The following is an 18639-nucleotide window of genomic DNA, read 5'->3' on the forward strand; positions in this document are numbered from 1 at the left end:
TCAGAAGCTAGCAAGGAAAACAACAATAATTAACTGAGGCAAGTTTCTTAATATGGAAAAGAGGGTAGAAAATTAGGAAGAAAATCTTTTGAGAGAATACAAAACTGTAAACAGGAAGGAAAAGAAGAAAGATGAGTAGAACAGAGAGCTGTGTTCTGAAAAAGAAAGGTGTTTTTTTTTTAAAGCTAAAATTGAAAAGGCAGTTAAAGGGGCAGTTATGGGTGAAGGTTAAGGCAGCATTTGTACTTGACTGAGAATAACATGCTTACAAATGGGAAGAATGGGTTACAATTAGATTGCAGTTGCCACGACCTGCTAGCAAATAGGATCATCATTTACTCTTCCTCATAATCATAACCATCAATATTATCATAATTGTCACCACTGCTGCTCAGTAGAAGTTGTTCCTCCCACAAATGTCCTTTGCAGAAATATTCCTGCCATAAATATTAGACAATGACATATTTCAGTCACTAATTTGATTAATACCACTCGTGCTACTTTTTTTTTTTCTTCTTCCATTATTGCTACAAATGGATCTCCAGCTGCTAAAATCTTGTTTGGCTCCTTGGAAAAATCTCATGTGTTTTTAGGCAGGTGTGGATTCAACGGGATTAAAGATCAAGATGGAAGGAAGTGATGGCTGGCCTTGAGAGTGCACCTTGAAAAGACAGGGCTTCTCTGCGAGGAACAGCAACAACCTGGAGCAATTTCCTACTGTGTGTAGAAGCAGGCATTCCCAAGGTACTAAAAAGAGCCAGTGATGATGTCAGGGTTCCAGCAAACATACCCAATGGAATCAAAACTCCCAAGGCAGACATATTTCTCAAAGCATAGATTTATTAGGCATGTCATACTGGCACAGCTGGGGAAAACCCAACTCTGAAGGACCTAAGGTCTTCCCCACCCTAATCAAAACCCCAAAGTTCTTTCCCCCAGTTCACACGTCCATCATATGGTCCAATCAGGTTGCAGCCCCAATCCTGGCTGGCTTTGGTCCACACATCTCCAACACCTGGTAGAACGTCCATGGGAAATAATGTTGTTTTGGCTACACATCCCCCATCTATCTCTACCTTCCCCCCTCATGTTCCCACAGCTCTAACCGGCCTTGCTGTGGCAGCCCTTAAGATGCTCCCAAAATGGCTTCAGCCCAAAATGGCTTCAGGGCTGACAGATGATGGATTACTGTTATCATCATGGCAAAACCTCAGGAGGGACCTTGAGGGCTGAAGCCTGCCCACAGACCTTCACAGCTTTGTTAAAAGTGATCAGTTTGTGTTTCACGAAGCTCACCTACAAGCATGGAGATAATGTATCTAGCAAAAGCTAGCGATATAAAAACAATAAGGGATCCAAATTTGGGGATCTTGCTCCCAATGGACTAGTTACTTATAAGCAGCCAATGGAACTTGTGAACATTCATCTTTAATTGAACCCCTCCCCCCCCTCAAACATGGCCCAAAAAGCATGTTTACCATTGGGTCCAAATGGTAGTAACACCATTCAAAGACAGATGATATTGGGAAGGAGTGTCACTTATATTAAAGAAGGTCACTTATCTATTAAGTAGGAATAGACAAGTAGAAAAGGTTGCTCTTTTTTTAAAAAAAAAGTCCAGCAATACTTACATCAGGAAAACACCAAGGTCTCATGTATTAGGACACATTGCCCACGAAGATGGGTAGTTGTTGAATTGATTTATTTTTAATCCATAAAAGACTTACTACGTTGGAATAGCACCCCACTAAAGTGGACAGGTTAAAGACTGGAGTTTGAATGAGCTATGGGAATGGGCTTTCCATGCCCACCATTGTCCTGTCTTCTTTGAAAGCTGCTGCTTCAAGAATGGCTCCTACCACTAGGAAAACCAGCTCCTGCTACAAAGACGTAATCATTCCACATCCTCCCACCATTGATCCATCCCTGTCTAGCAGCAGCCTAGGATCAGGGAGAGTTCAATGGATGCCATATTTGTAGTCCTCCCAGCTGCCTTGAAAGACACCAGAAAGATGTTGCTTCTGCCCCACTTCTCTTTTCTTTCCCCCCATAAGTGAGAGAAAAGGAGGGGGAGGGATGTATGGAGAAACAGAAAAAAAAAAACCATGAAATGGAGTTGGAATTGACCTTCCTTCACAATTCTTGTTGGGAGGGTGGGTTTACCTACTTCATGGCCACTTCATGTTCATTTATCTGCACTCCATGTGGCCCTGGGGGAGAAGTGAAAACTGAAATACAGGTAGTCCTCAACTTACAACAGTTGGTTTAGTGATCTTTCAAACTTACAACGGCACTCAAAAAAGTGACTTATGACCATTTTTTACACTTACGACCATTGCAGTATTTCCATGGTCATGTGATCAAAATTCAGATGCTTGGCAATTGATCCATATTTACGTCGGTCACGTGATCCCCTTTTGCGACCTTCTGGCAAGCAAAGCCAATAGGGAAGCCAGATTCACATAACAACTGGGTAAGCTAAGTGATTCACTTAACAACCGTGGCAAGAAAAGTCGTAAAACGGGATAAAATTCACTTAACAAATGTCTCACTTAACAGAAACCTTAGGCTCAGTTGTGATCGTAAGTTGAGGACTATCTATATTATAATGATGAGATGCCTAGAGAAGCTACATTTTTACAGGGCCTCGCTAGCATTTTAACTAAAAAATAACTGGATGAAAGGTGGATTCAACGCTTGGATGGAGAGTTGATTAATCTCACAATCACTGCTTCGCATAATATGGTTGATTGATGGGAGTTACTTTAACCCTGTGTAAGGTTATTTACAATTTCATCTCCTCAGGATTTGTTGGGTTTTTGGAATTTCTACAACCAACCCTTGCTGGCCCAATCCAAGGATGTCATAAGCATGGGCTCTTGAAGTAGGAATACATCCTTGAAGTAATAATTCAGCAAATTTATTTTTCTATGCTTATTTGTTTCTGGGGATGTCAAGGAGGACTGAATACTGGCTTGTGGTGTCTTTTTGCCTCATTGCCATTTTGAGGCAAGTTCCAAAGAATTTGCTAATGCAACTAATTCTGAACTACAGACCTGGTTACCAAAACAGCAGAGATTTTCTTCTTCTTTCCACCCCTCTCTGAACTCTGACTGCCTGTCTTAACAAATAAATTACCTAGTTTGCTTCTTTTGGTCTGAATAATGTCATTGCTACAGAGAGGAGGTGGGTGGGTGGGAGACCACAGCTGCAGATCTGAGCTAATATATGTTTATTCTTTGGGAGATATTTTTCTCCTGTGAAACTTTGAAAAACACTCCTCTTTGATTCTGAACTGTAGCTCATGATATACGACTAAGGGTATTTTTAATCAGACTAGATCTATTTGTTTCTGCTCTCGCTTGCCACCAGAATGCAATGAATCTACCAGTCCTATATCTAATTTCTCTTCTTTTGGGAGAGCAATATTAAGGTAAAATAAAATCCTGTATTAACTCCCAACCTTCCATCTATTATTTCATATAGTTGTCCCTTTCCTGTTTCCCATCTCTCTTCTGTCCAGCCCTAGATCAAGTAGTATTACTGAAATATGGTTAATAAGCATGGGTAAAGAGGTTGCTATTGATTTGTGTATACCACAAGCCTGCTATGCAAGACTTGAGTGGTTATTCTAAATGTTAGCCTAGTTGTTACAAAGAGTGTAAACCATCTATAAGATTTCTTTCAAAGAGTTTATCAAGAGTTTCCAAAATGTCTCCATTTGCTGCCTATTAAATCACTCTTTGTGTGAATTATTTCGTACACAAATTTAAAACATGAGTTGTTAAATGCTTGAGTGTATGTGAGAAGGATGTGTGTGTGTGTGTGTGTGTGTGTTTGTGCATGCGTGTCTCCATGTGTATATAAAGACTCTTGTGTTTCTTAACCTTTAACTGGTGCATCATGTAGGTCAAGAATTTTCGAACCAAGGTATCTTTAATGGATTAACTCACAGAATGACAGAACCCACTAATCTGATGGGATGAAAGTTGGCAAAGTTGTGGCTACTTCAATGCCACTGTGCCTGCCAACTACATTTCCCAGAAAAACCACAGATCTAATGGCAGAAGGGATCTCTGTCCTCTTTCCCTGCCTCCCTACTGGTCCTTGTGTTCAATGGCTGATGGCAAAACCCAACAGACAATCAGGCATTGGTTGCTATAGAAGTTTGGCTGAAATTAGAAATCTCTTAACGGCAGTGATGGGTGAAGGAATGATGCAGGAGTGACCCTATCTGCTGGCAAGATAGGGCTGGCTGGGGTCAATGGGTGAACCCTCCTTCTCTCTGGAGGAAGGGGGTCTGCCGGTTGGCTTGGGGCTCCAATTGTGGAGGTGGTTGATGGATCAATAGCAGATCCCACCTCCCCTCCCCCGTGCATGCTGCTCCCTCCCCTCCCATCTTTTGATCATAATTTATATTTTTGTGGTATGTTGTGTGTATGTGTATGTACCTCTAATCACGACCATAATTTGTTCCATAACTTTGGTGATTTCTTTGTCTTCTAACATTTCATCTTCAGGAATTTCAGGGGTCATGTTTGATCACCACCCCAGTCCAAATACCATGATAGCCTGGTGGCCCCAAAATTTTGTAGAGTTGTTTGCAAAAATGAGTCCAGCAAACGCATATTCATTCATACGATAAACACCATTTCAAAAACCAATCCCAGCCACAAAAAACTTCGCTCAAGACCAGTCTTATCCATACTGCAAAGAATCTGCTCCCGTGAACTCCGCAAGGAACTCAAAAGACATCTAGACAACAGAGATCTCTACATTGACTACCGCGCTGATTGTATCAAAAGTAAATCACACAACCCACAACTCCACATCCAACCCTACCTCATCCAATCCACCATCACTAAAACTAGACATGCACGCCCCTAACTACCTCAATTCCAACTACAACTGGCCTTAAATGCAAGCTACTCAATGCAAGAAGCCTTGTGAATAAAATACCTGAATTTCTCCTCTTACTAAATATGGCTAAATTCGACATCATATTTGTCTGTGAAACATGGCTCAATGCATCTCTCCCTGACTCCATTACCATAGTAAGAGACTATCATGTTTACCGATCAGATCGTGAAATCTGTAGAGGAGGTGGTATTGCTATCTTCTATAAAAAAGTCCTTACATCTAAAAAACATCCAAGTTACCCACGAGCTTGCTCTTCCTGAGACCATCGTCTGTGAACTGTCCTTAAATATCACATTTCAATTCTTACTATGTTACAGAGCCCCTGATTATGACATTGAACATGTAAACAAGCTAAATTCACTACTAACATGGGCAACATCCTGCCCAAACACTTTTATCTTTCTTGGTGACTTCAATCTACCTCACATTAACTGGACCCTAAACGAATGTAAAACTGAACCCATAAATGCAACCTTCTACAATGCTGTAACAAACCTGGGACTGGAACAACTAGTAACCAACAATACTAGACTTAACAACTGCCTTGATTTCATCTTCTGCAATAGTTTGAGTTCAATTTATGGAATACAAATTGAAGAACCCTTTTCCAACAGTGACCACAGCATGATTGACTTTTGTCTCAACATACGTCCACACAAAAATCAACACAATGACGTAATCCCCAATTATAACTTCAAAAAAGGCAACTATGATCTTATAGACAACGATCTCTCATCCCTTGATTGGCAATTTCTATTCACTGGATGCAATACTGTTGAAGACCATTACAACATATTTTTACTTGAAGTCAAAAGAGTCATCAAACTATATGAACCAATAACAACTCAAAAAACCAGAAAAAACAGATTACCCATAACAATAAGGAAGCTTCAATCCAAAAAGAGATCACTTTGGCAGAAAAACAAATCTGGTCACGTTGCCAACTTCAAAAGCCAATACAAACATTTATACCACCAGATAAAGACTGAATGCACCAATTATCACATGAAACAAGAGGAAAATCTATGCACCAATTCCACCCACACTTTCTACAATTTTGTAAACAACAAACTAAAAGACTCAAGGTCCATCCCACCCCTGAAAGGACCTAATGGTAAAGACTGCAACAATGGCACTATTAAAGCCAACCTCTTTAACATATTCTTTGGCTCAGTATTTGTAAACAGCAATGGATCATGCCCAGTATTTCCTAGTCGAACCACAGACAACTACAATGATCTAATACATATTGATTTTACAGTAGACAATGTTGAAAAAGCACTACGCAATCTAAAACCATCTCTATCTATTGGACCGGACGGAATATGTGCCTACTTCTTAAAAAAGCTATCCACTGCCATAGCCGAACCTCTAAGCATAATTTTTGAAAAAACTTCCAGGACCAGCTCCTTGCCAAAACTATGGTCACAAGCCACGGTTATCCCCATCTTCAAAAAGGGAGACCCCAGCCTAGTTGAAAATTACAGACCAATCTTTTTATGCTGCATCACCTGTAAAGTCATGGAATCAATTATTAACCAATCCATTATCTTCCACTTAGAGACAAACAACCTACTCTCTAATAAACAATTTGGTTTAAAAAAAACACTATATTGCAATCTGCGACTCTTACACTACGAAAACATATGGACTACACAACTCGATCAGGGCAAAGCAATAGACGCAATCTACATAGACTTCTGTAAAACCTTTGATTCAGTGGTACACGACAAACTACTCCTAAAACTAAAATCTTATGGTATCTCTTCACACCTGCATAACTGGATAGAAGCATTCCTGTCAAACAGACAACAAATGGTCAAAATTGGGAGCGTCCTATCAAATTCTGTACCTGTCAACAGTAGTGTCCCCCAAGGCAGTGTTCTAGCACCAACTCTTTTCATACTCTACATAAATGACCTCTGTGATCATATTAAGAGCAACTGCATTCTCTTCGATGATGATGTAAAGCTATTCAACACCACAGACAATACTGCTACCCTTCAAAAAGACCTTGACTATGTATCAGAATGGTCAAACAAATGGCAACTTCAGATCTCAACAAATAAATGCTCTGTCCTAGATATTGGCAAAAAAAATCAGAAAATAAAATACAGGCTGAATAGTCAAGACCTTGTTGATGATCCAAACTCTGTCAAGGATCTTGGAGTACTCATCTCTAATGATCTATGTGCTAGAGCCCACTGTAATTACATAGCCAAAAAGGCATTAAGAGTTGTTAACCTAATCTTACGTAGCTTTTTCTCTGGTAATATTACACTACTAACTAGAGCATACAAAACATTTGCTAGACCAATACTTGAATACGGCTCATCAGTCTGGAACCCACATTAGGTATCTGATATTAACACAGTTGAGAAAGTCCAGAAATATTTCACAAGAAGAGTTCTCCACTCCTATACTCATTTAAGAATACCTTATGCCACCAGACTTGAAATTCTAGACCTAGAAAACCTAGAACTATGCTGCCTTCGGTCCGATCTAAGTATAGTATATAAAATCATACATTGCAACGTCCTATCTGTCAATGAATACTTCAGCTTCAACCATAACAATACAAGAGCAAACAATAGATACAAACTCAAGGTTAGTCGCACCAAACTTGATTGCAGGAAATAAGATTTTAGCAAGAGTGGTCAATGTCTGGAATACTCTACCTGACTCTGTGGTTTCTTCCCCAAACCCCAAAAACTTTAACCTTAGACTGTCTACTATTGACCTCACCCCTTTCCTAAGAGGTCTGTAGGGGGTATGAATAAGCGCACCAAGGTGCCTACCATCCCTGTCCTATTGTTTCTTTTATTTTTCTTATATGTATCCATGTATTCATAACTATGTTTTTACTTATACCTATTATCTTGTAAGCAATTGATAAACCAAATAATTAAAAATAAATAAATAAATAAATAAAAAAAATATGTGTTCATGACCAGATTAAAAAAAAATGTGAATTCTTTGGTCGGAACCCAATTTGGTCATGGTCCGAAGCCTTCATGACCAGAGGTTCTACTGTATATGTATATGTATATATGGGTGGGTGCATTTAATGTTTTTAACATTGTAAGCCACCCAGAGTCATTTTGTGGTGAGATGGATGGCAAACAAATTAAATAATTAAATATTCTAATTTGGATGACTATTATTTTACTAATGGGAAACTGATGTTTACTGACTTTAAAAAACTGATTAAAGCAAGAAGCACAAACCGTGAGTAGTAAGACTACCTTTATTGTAAGGTTACAGTAACATAATCTTGCAAGTCTTGAATGCGTTTGTCCCCTCCTTTATTTTTACTTTCTAGAATATTAGGGAAAGTCCTTCTGAAACCTCTTCCATCTCCCTTTTCCTACTGGAGACTGAGATAATTTGGTATGATGGTTGCTTACTCTGTAGCTCTTCCTCCTGTCTCCTGTCATTTCTACATACGTTACATTAAAATGCTCCATTTGTGCATGTGGCAAACATATGTGCATGTGGCAAACACAAGAAGAGTTCTCCACTCCTCTACTCGTTGTAGAATACCTTATGCCACCAGACTTGAAATTCTAGAACTAGAAAACCTTGAATTACGCCGTCTTCGGTCTGATTTAAGCATGGTATATAAAATCATACATTGCAATGTCCTACCTGTCAATGAATACTTCAGCTTCAACCATAACAACACAAGAGCACACAATAGATACAAACTCAAAGTTAACCGCACCAAACTTGATTGCAGGAAATACGACTTCAGCAATAGAGTGGTCAATGTCTGGAATACTCTACCCGACTCTGTAGTTTCTTCCCCAAACCCCAAAAACTTTAACCTTAGACTGTCTACTATTGACCTCACCCCTTTCCTAAGAGGTCTGTAGGGGGCATGCATAAGCGCACCAACGTGCCTACCGTCCCTGTCCTATTGTTTCTCTTATTCTTCTTTTATTTTTCTTATATGTACCCATTTCATGTATTCACAACTATGTATACACTTATACTTATTATCTTGTAAACAATTGGCAAATCAAATAAATAAATAAATAAATAAATATATGCAGACATGAATATGTGTAGGGCTATCTGTCAGAAACCGTTGTCCAAAATAGGACAGGGCTTAGACACAAAGTAACTATAAACAGAATTAATAATTACTAGGAATGCTCATACATTTGGAATCTATTTTACGATTTCAAGAATACATTCATTAAGGTTAATGCAACTCTTAAAGCAACAGGATTTGTTTTTCAGGCTTTTTCACCCTTTGGAAAGCTGAAAAATTTCAAGTTGCTTTAATCAGTAGCGGAGAGGTGCTGTACTTTTGCCATAGTTTGAGGCACTTTCACCACTTCATTTCTGAAACATGAACAGCCTTATAATTACTGATGATTAATTGCCTGTAAACTAATTGATCTCTCCTCTGTTTATATCAATCAATCTCTCTTATACACACACAGAATGTGCAAATATTCCCAAACACATTACTCTCCCTGCTTCAGGGAAATAGCAATAGCACTAGCACTTAGATCTATATACCGCTTTACAGTGCTTTTACAGCCCTCTCTAAGCGGTTTACAGAGGCAGCCTATGGCCCCCAACAATTTGTGTCCTCATTTTACCCACCACAGAAGGATGGGAAGCTGAGTCAACCTTGAGTCTGGTGGGATTCGATCTGCCAAATTGCAGGCAGCTGGCTGCAGCAGAAGTAGCCTATATATATGAAGGGAGAGAAATGATTGGTCAAGGAAAGGAAGGAATGAAGGAAAGAAAAAGAAAGAAAGAAAGAAAGGAAGGAAGGAGATAGAAGCCCAGTTTGGGGTTGATAGAAAAGCTTAAGATTGAGACAGCCCCTGGCCATGGATACTTTTCAAAGATTTCCTTAGCATTTGTATCTCTTACTCATTTGCTTGTTTCCGATAGTGTTTTCTTTTCTCAGCAAATGTATCACAAAATATTGGGGTGGAGGTCAGAGAAATTAGATGGCTCATATCAATGTCAGGATTATAGCATAACTGGAAATTCCAACATTTAAGAAAATGGTCCTTTGTAACATAAGAATAAATTCTTCATTCCATCTTTTCCCATTACTTTGTCTCCTGTTTCTACTGTAACCTCTGCTTTTTTGATCTTATTCCACCTTCAATCTAATTTCAAAGCAATAAACAAGATGAACCTTTAAAATGATGGTGGCCCTACATGTCTATCCACACAACAGTCAGCAGGACTAAACCTGAATACATATGTAGTTTAGTTTACTTTATTGTCATTGCACTTCATACAACGAAATCAAACATCATCTTCAGTGCACATCATGACCATGAGCATGAAAATAAACACAAACACACATCCTTCACCCTTCACACATTGAACCGGAAACCCCTGACACCAAACCAACACTGCACTATACAGCAGAATTCAAAAGAGCTACTGCCCTGGGATAGAAGCTGTTTTTCAGCCTATTTGTCCTTGTTTTTATTATTCTGTACCGTCTGCCAGATGGTAATAGTTCAAAAAAAGGCTTCCCAGGATGAGATACGTATGTTAAAATGCTCTCTATGGTGCAGCGGTAGAAGGTCACCAGCAGTTTCTCATTCAGTTGTTGTTTCCTGAGAAGTCTCAGGTAGTATAATCTCTGCTGGGCCCTTTTGACCAGGGCTGCAATGTGGGCACCCCAGGTCAGGTCCTCTTTTAGGGTAACACGCAGAAACTTAAAACTGGCCACTTGCTCCACTGATGCATATATAAACAACAACAGTGTACAGAGACGTTGGAGACAAGAAAGACCAACAACTTAGCCATAAAAATTTGGAAAAATGTTGGAGACAAGAAAGACCAACAACTTAGCCATAAAGATTTGGAAAAATCAGATTGCAACTTGTCTGGGAAGGGACACAGAGTGTTTCTCAGCCCTGGGAAGGAGGCAATGGCAAAACCACTTTGGAAAAACTTTGCAAGAAAACCACAGGAACTTCTCCAGGTAATCTCTGAGAATTGGACACGGAAGAAGAAAAATAAGGTTTTTTCTCCTTTCTAGGTCAATATAATAAAATGTAGGAGAAAATAGGGTTAGATTTGATTTCTAATCACATACATTTCATGTTGTCTCTTATGGCAGATCTTAGTTCTGCAGCATTTTTGCTCACTTGGACAATATTATATTCCCACTAATTAGCAATTGATGGGGGGGGGGGAGGGGAAATTGCAGCCAGCTAATCACTCATTTGAAGGAAACCCATTCAGATATAATATACAGTACAATAGAACAATCCAACCTATGATTTTTCCATTAGGAAGTCTACAAGGTTAAAAATGTATATTTAAACATGTGAATTGACTAATTGCACTACATTAATTTATACATCTCCTAACCTGGATGGAAGAAAGACTTTAGAATTTCCCAAACAATCCTACATTACGTTCATGTAACTGGATGTGACATTTATCCACTGAGCTTGTAAGTGTTGTAAGTGACATTGACAGATTACAAGGGCAAGGTTGTTGCAGGGAGAGAAAATACCCCTTTACAGAAAGTCCCAAGATATTCAAACATATATTTGTTATAAATGCCTCCATTTACATTTTAAGGCAGCACAACATAATTCCATTCTGTTTGCACGAGAGTAAACTCATGATGCTACTTGCAAGTAGCAGTGAACGTAAGTAAAAATGTGTGCCACATGCAGCAGAATTCCTAGTCGTTCATCTGTATGCCAAAAGCAGGTCCTTTTATCAGGTTCTAGTCAACTTTGATTTACAGTTTTGTATTCCCATCTTGGCTTTAGCCTGCTTCTACATGTCTCTCCATTCCTCTTTAATAGGCATTGCATTCCAGACATTGGGAGAGACATAAGGATTCTAAGTTATGAAGCACATGCATGGTACTTTTGCTAAGCCCCATTTTTTATCTTCTAATAGGTAAGCAAGCAAAAAACACCATCATGAACAGATTCAGAATAAACAAGACACCCTGTAAAACATTCCATTTTGCCCTTTGCAGCATTGGAAGCTTACCACGTTTGATGTCCTCACCACAGTATAAATAACAAAGAGAGTCACAATTTTGTATTCTCCTAGAGGCGACAACATGTGTGTACTCCCCATAGTGACACCCTCAAACTCCACGCCTCTCTGGCATTCATGTTCTCATAGCATGAACTGGTGCCAGGATCACTCCTATATCTGTTGCTCTGTTTCCCATCTGAAACATTTTTGAAAAGGGTATTTGTTTTTGTTTTATACAGAAGTGATACCTACACTTGGGATATTTACATGTAAAGTTCAAAGAACCTATTTGCAAGGGAGAAGTATATATAATATATTATTAGAATGGAATAGAAAGGGTACACAAAAGAGATGTTGATAAACCTTCACCAATCTACCCCCATACATTCTATATTTTATGAAGTTACAGTTGACAATCATATAATTAGATCTCAATAAATAGATCTATTAAATGATAGTTTACTAGATACTTCTTACAATTCTGCAGGCTTTTCAACTTTCTTATGGTAAAGGTGAACAACTGAAAATATGACCGTCAAAAATAGGTTATATCTAGATGTAACTTCCTGTGCCAAACTCAGAGCATGTCGTTGTTAGAAATAAGATACTGAGATATATAGAGGTACTGTATCAATGCTATGTTAGACAGTAAATCATTCAGTTCTCTCCGTACTTACTTGAAGGTCACTCACAGTGAACAAACAGAGTGTTGTCATTAGTACAAATTCCTTGGAGGTCTTTTTATCTGGCAGGAAAGTAGAAAATAACCCATGTAAACCTTCTTGCATTCCATAGCACAGCAAAGGAGAATATTAAAATAATACATCCCTAGAATAAAATATAAAAGAGGCAGGCTCTTTAGCCCCCAGATTTGCACGTTATGAAATCAAGATGGAAAAAACTTTTCAAAAACTTCTAAAATCAGAGAAAGAAAACATTCTATTTTTTGGTTGGTGGACCTTAAATCTGTAGTCTTTTTCCTGTGAATTGTTTATTTTATCATCATACTTTCACATTACATCAGAATACTTTACTCTACGAATGCAAAGCTTCAGTAGAGGCAATTATCAAACATACTACATGTTGATGATCGTGTGTGTGACTTAAAATCATATGTTGAGCAAACACAGCTATTTTCAGACAGGTACGAATACAAGCTAAGCCTTCCAAAATTTTCCAGAATCCCTTGCAAAAACATTAAAACCTCAGAAGATCTTAAGAAACAAAAGCTGAAAGATCCTGACAAATATATTGCCATTACATGAGCTTCGATGCTTTCATTTAAAAAATCTCCCCAAATTCATAAATCTTGGAATGACTTCAACCACTTAAATTCTGCTTAAATTGTTATGCTACATCAAGATAGGAAGGCAACATTTAGAGCTATGATGGCATCTGTCAGTCCTTTGTTTCCCAAGATACCTATTTCCCACTTATTCCCCAGCATATCAACAATTATAAATTCAAACTGCACAAAATTTTCACATAGTCACACATCCGTTCATCCATTCATTTAGTTGAAAAATCCTTAGACACCGGAAGCTTAAGAGTTCGAAGACTGTTGTGTTAGAGTGATAATGGTATGCAAACTAGTAGAACTGAAGCCAATTTCTTATTTAAAATATGAGTGAGCTGCTGGGAGAAGATTTTTCCCTTTTGCTTTTGTGGAACACAATAAGAATGTTCAGCCTATGCATTATAAATATTCTAAAATAAGGCTGTTCTTAAAATGTTATGTTAAATTGGATTTGTTTGAATTGAGTGTGAATTCATTATGTTCCCTGCAAGACTGCAGTTTACTTTGTGGCAATAAAGCTGAGAAATAATTGAACTAGGCAGGTATTAAATACAAGAAAAATCAACCTACATTTTAAGCAAAAAAATCCAGACACTAAAAGGGAAGGTTGATAATTGGAAGTGTGGTGAAGGGAAGGAACAAGAAGGTCACCACACAAAGAAGTTTTTAGTTCAATATATTTTACGAAGTACTTTCGTACTCCTATGCTTCAAATGGCTCTCTCCTAATGGTCAGTTGCTCCATTCACTGAAATGGGAAAGAGCCTTAGATACAGAATGGATATTGATGATAAAACAATTACCAGGGCTTGTAAATCAGCAACTGGTAAGTTGACAATGTTGTTCTGGTGTGTGATCAGGAGAGCTGAAAGTATAGTAGAAATATCTTGTGTAATCATGGCTATCATGCTATGAAGGGGAAATACAGTAGAAATTTCTTATTAAATAATTACTGGATGACCTCACACATTCCCTGACCTACTCGCTACCCATTTAACATCTCCCAGTGTCCTCTCAACTCTATCCATGTATCTCCCCATGCCTCCATCTTGTTCCTTTGCACTCCCCTTCCCTCACTCTTCAGGATCATTGTGAAATGGAGATCTGCACACAGGTAAATTAGGAAGTTCTTGATGGGCAGATAGTTTGGTGTATATTTCAGTTCCTCAAGTTAGGCAAATACTGATATGATGGTGGACTTGACGCTATCCAGATGGAGGCAATCCATACAACTTCTGGACCAGTTAAACAAAACACAAGTTTTGTGAAACTAGAACAAGAGCTCTATTGTGTTCAGGTCAATATTGAATGTATAGTATGACCAACCAGATGTCTTTGGAACCGTCAAGCAAGACATGATGCTGTTTGTTCTTAATTCCAGATGTAAGTTTGCAGATAGCATAAAGTCTTCAAGTTTAGAAGCTATGTATATTCGTCCTTTGTGATTTTTTTTCCCTAATCTCTTTCTAAAGTTTCCTTAATTGGTTGCTTATTTTGATGGGTAAAGGTCTGATCACATATACAATTTTATCTATTTGTATCCTGAGAAAGCTGCCTCACTCTGCCTAGTAACAGAGGTGGTTCTGAATTATGCCCAAAAAAATTTTTTGGACAAAAAAAAAATGCTCTTCAGATGCTTAGGTTCCAAAATGAAACTTCATGTTGGTATCATGAGATGTTCAATGCAGTCAATAACAACATGGATTTCTGTCCCATATATGATTTAGTTTAGTGATGTTTTGCAGAAGAATCTTCATAATGGTTTGATGGAAGCTTACCAGTGGTGACCAAGCTTGTTCCTAGAAATTGAGATAGATCTTGGCAGAGATTGTAAATTGCACATGCTTTTGTGTAGGTCTTCAACTGCTTCCTTTCTGGTCACATACCATATTTACTACTAAATAAATAAACACATTTATTTGGTAATAATGAAAAGTCCTTCAATAATAACAATATGTATATCCTGCATCTGTAGCAAGTTTGCAGTTAACTGCACTTTCTTAAAGCTACAATTGAACGCATTTTCCTAGAAAAATTCAAATCTCCTCAGTGGCTTTTGTTCATATAGAAAACTGTAAATTTTTGGTTTTTATTATTACTCCTGACAGTCTCTATATCCTGTACTCTGTGGCATTACTTGTTATAACGATTTAGATTTTCTTCCAGATATAAGTGCCTGTTAAGAAGTTACATTTAACCTCCTGATGCTTTTAGGCAAAACAACTGTTTAACTTGTTAGAATATGAACCATGGTGGTGCAATGGTTAGAATGCAGTATTGCAGGCTAACTCTACCTACTGCCAGAAGTTCAATCTTGACTAGCTTAAGATTGACTCAGCCTTCCATCCTTCTGAGATCTTCTTTACCTTCTGAGATCGGTAAAATGAGGACCCAGATTGTTGAGGGCAATATATTGAATCTGTAAATACTTAGGGAGGGCTATAAACTACTATGAAGTGGTATATCAGTCTAAATGCTATTGCTATAATATATGTAATTATAAAATTATAACCTGTTTTTTCATGGACTTTTTAAAAATAATAGCAGTCACAGAATTAAGAGATAAACTAATGCTGGAAGAGGGGGGATGATAACTTTGTGATATCTGAATCTCTGATTCAATTAATCCTAGCCTACAGGATCAGGTATAATAGAAGCTGTAATCCTACAACATTTGGAAAGCCATAGATCAAGGATCTTCAAACTTGATAGCTTTAAGACTTGTGGACTTCAACTCTCAGAATTCCTGAGTTAACATGACCGGAGGAGGAATTCTGGGAATTGAAGTCCACAAGTCTTAAAGCTGTCAAGTTTGAAGACCCCTGCCATAGATTATCCCAAACTATGTTTTTGCATTTCTATAGATTTTGTAATAGAATCCTAAGAATATATCAAGATATTTATAAAAGTATAGACATTATAATTAATTTGACTTTGTCTAATAAAACGTGTACAGAATTCTGTTTTTCATGGCAGAGTAACCTCTGCCTTTTTATGATTTTTGGAAAAGAATATTGATCAAAGTGAAATAGATGGGACAGGCAAGGATGAAGTAACATGGAAACAAATTATTTTTGACAATTCCTAGTTCAAGGTCGACATGAGGCAACTGAGATAGTTTCATCACCTTAAATTAAGTCATACAGACTACCATCCTTCACAATCTCTTGTTCTCTAAAAGCGATTCTGCTGATGCAGGTTGAAGATATGGACCCTTTCCTTCGATATTCATTATCCAGTTGCTTTCAGCTCTGTACATGAGATCCTTAAAATATCCATCAGTAATATTCAAAAGTTGTAACACTCATTTTCCTTAGAAAAGATGTAACTATTGTTTTCGTTAGAAAACCTCTAGGAATCTATCCATAGCATTTGTTTTCAGACCATACTGTAGAAAGTAAAAATAACCCTAACCTTAACCCAAGTTTCATTTTGATTGGTAATGGGATTTTAACATATATTTCACTGTGGTCCAGAAACAACATTGAAAGAAAAGCTGTCACTATCCCTTTCCTTAAAAACCACTATCAATATATCCGGAATGTTTTTTGGGGGGCCATGACTCCGAATACACCTAATCCTAACTCTAACCCTAACAATAGCACTGGTTTCATTTTCATTAGCAAATGGATAGTCTCATGTACCGTATATGCCGGCGTATAAGGCGACCCGGCGTATAAGACGACCCCCCAACATTTCCACTCAAAATATAGTTTGTTATATACTCGCCCCCTCTTCCGCACGCCTTCCACTTTTGCACTTTTTTTTTTTTAGGCACTTTTGTGCACCGTGGAAACGAATCCCGTGAAGCCGAAAGGAGCAGCCAGCCTTCTCCCAGCTCCCAAGGAAACGAGGCTCGCACCGCCCGAGCTCCGCTGAGGTATCCGGCTGGGGCTGTCAGGAGTTGTTACCACTGGCGCAGCTCCACGTGGCTCCAGTCCCGCGTTGCCTCGGGAAGGGAAAGGCAAAAAGGAAGAGCCGCGGCGGCGCTTTGCAATGGCAGCAGCAGCTCCTGGTTTTGCCTTTCCCTTCCCAAGGCAATGCGGGACTGGAGCCGCGCGGAGCCGCGCCAGCGGTAACAACTCCTGACAGCCCCAGCCGGATACCTCAGCGGAGCTCGGGCGGTGCGAGCCTCGTTTCCTTGGGAGCTGGGAGAAGGCTCCTTTCGGCTTCACGGGATTCGTTTCCACGGTGCGCAAAAGTGCCTCAGCCGCGGGCAGCCGCAGTGCTTCCCAATTACTATTTGCCGGCGTATAAGATGACCCGGCGTATAAGACGACCCCCCCAATTGGAGGCATTTTTTCAGGGCAAAAAAGTCGTCTTATATGCCGGCAAATACGGTACTTTACTATGGTCCACAAACAATTATGAACAAAAAGCTATCAACACCCAAACCCTAATCTTAACACTACATTCATTTTCACTGGCAATAGGATTTTCTTATGTATTTTCTCATTGTCTACAAACAACTCTGAAAGAAAAGCTGTTACTGACACTTTCCTTAGAAAACTGCTCAAAATAAATATCTAAAAATAGTTTTTGTCCATGATTCCACACAGACCAAATCTTAACCATAACCCTAGGCCTAGATACATTTTAATTGGCAAGGGGATTTCCCCATGTATTTTACTGTGGTCCACAAAGAACTCCGAATAAAAAGCTCCTTAGAAAATGGCTAAGAATATATCCCTAACAAAAAATGTTTGGCCATGACTCTAAGTAGACCTTACCCTAACCCTAACCCTAATCTTAACCATGGATTCATTTTCATTCACAATGGGATTTTCCCATGTATTTTACTGTGGTCCACAAACAACTCCAAATGCAAAGCTATCAATGACGCTTTAGCACTAGCAATAGCACTTAGACTTACATACTGCTTCACAGTGCTTTACAGTCCTCTCTAAGCAGTTCACAGAATCAGCCTATTGCCCCCCAAAATCTGCCCCATTTTACCCACCTCGGAAGGATGGATGGCTGAGTCAACTTTGTATTCTTTTACCTAGAAAACCACTAAGAAGCTATCACTAGCATTAGTTTTGGGGCATGATTCCAAGTAGATGTAACCCTAACTGTAATCCTAATCCTAGATTCATTTTAATTAGCGATGGGGTATCACCATGTATTTTACTGTGGCCCACAAAGAACTCCGAATGAAAAGCTTTCAACAGCTCTATCTTTAGAAAATGGCTAAGAATATATCCTTAACAAAAATTTTCAGTCATGACCCTAATCTCAACCCTAGGTTCATTTTCATTGGCAATGGGATTTTCCCTTGTATTTTACTGTGGCCCACAAATAACTCTGAATGAAAAGCTGCCAAGGCGCTTTACTTAAAAGACCTCTAAGAATCTAGACCTAGGATTAGTTTTTGCCCATTACTCCAAATAGATGTAACACTATCCCTAACCCTAGATTCATTTTGAT

General features: G+C 38.6%; 1 protein-coding gene across 4 annotated transcripts in view; it reads right to left on the bottom strand.

Annotated features, from left to right (window-relative positions):
• Positions 1-18639, bottom strand: part of B3GALT1 (beta-1,3-galactosyltransferase 1) — a 411692-nt gene that overhangs the window by 39917 nt on the left and 353136 nt on the right. The window contains exon 4 of one of the 4 annotated variants that reach the window (XR_015746520.1): positions 12594-12661. The exons of 2 other annotated variants lie outside the window; for them this stretch is intronic. The gene's annotated coding sequence lies outside the window, so the exon portion shown is untranslated. Of the gene's footprint in view, positions 1-12589; positions 12662-18639 lie in introns of all 4 variants that reach the window. One more of the 4 variants, XM_087949792.1, reaches the window with a different exon arrangement.

The sequence above is a fragment of the Notechis scutatus genome, chromosome 1 (assembly GCF_049901735.1).
Source record: "Notechis scutatus isolate UNSWTSFEM ecotype Mainland chromosome 1, rNotScu1.2, whole genome shotgun sequence".
In the NCBI taxonomy this organism is placed as follows: domain Eukaryota; kingdom Metazoa; phylum Chordata; class Lepidosauria; order Squamata; family Elapidae; genus Notechis; species Notechis scutatus.